The following is an 892-nucleotide window of genomic DNA, read 5'->3' as shown; positions in this document are numbered from 1 at the left end:
ACTCTAATAGGTCCTCCTCGCCAGGGGCGGATCTGCGGGCTCTTAAAGGGGCAGTCCCATCCCGGGGGTGTGGGGGTGGCACCGGGAGCCAACCGAGGCTGAGTCAAGCTCCACCCTCTCCCAGACACCTCTCCAGCCCCGGGCTTCCCTGTCTAGGTTCCTGGCGGTTCATCGATGTCATCAGCTCCAGGCTTTTCCCCCACTGCCTTTGGCCTTCTGAGTTAGAGGGCAGAGTCGTGACATGAGAGTGGGTAGGCAAAGGGCAGAGGTGAGGGACAAGGCAAGTAGGTGCAAAGTGAGGGAAGGGACCAGGCAAGGCCAGGGACCGCGACTGTGTGTGTGTGTGTGTGTGTGTGTGTGTGTGTGTGTGTAAGATGGAAAGTAGGTGCAAGGCAGAGGTAGGAGGATGGCTGTCAGTTCGAGGCCACCCTGAGACTACATCGTGAATTCCAGGTCAGCCTGGGCTAGAGTGAGACACTACCTCCAAAAAAAATAAAACAGAAAGAAAAAATGAGAGAGAAAGAAAGGGCTGGAGGAATGGCTTAGCAGTTAAGGCGTTTGCCTGCAAAGCCAAAGGACCCAGGTTTGATTCCCCAGGACCCATGTAAGCCAGATGCACAAGGGGGCACATGCATCTGGCGTTCGTTTAGTGATTGGAGGCCCTGGTGTGCCCAATTTCTTTCTCTCTATCTCTGTCTCACCCCTTTCTCTGTCAAATAAATAAATAAAAATAAAAATATTGAAAAAAAAAAAGAAACAAAAGAAAGAAAGAAAGGGGCCAGGCAAAGCCAGGGAACAAGAAGGGGGGCGATGGCTGCTGAGGCTGGTGCCCATCAGTGACTCACCCTTCTTCCACCACTGGCTCCCCTTCCCTCCCAGGCGCAATAATGAG

The sequence above is a fragment of the Jaculus jaculus genome, chromosome 19 (assembly GCF_020740685.1).
Source record: "Jaculus jaculus isolate mJacJac1 chromosome 19, mJacJac1.mat.Y.cur, whole genome shotgun sequence".
NCBI classification, from domain to species: Eukaryota; Metazoa; Chordata; class Mammalia; order Rodentia; family Dipodidae; genus Jaculus; species Jaculus jaculus.
This window is presented reverse-complemented; position numbering follows the sequence as displayed.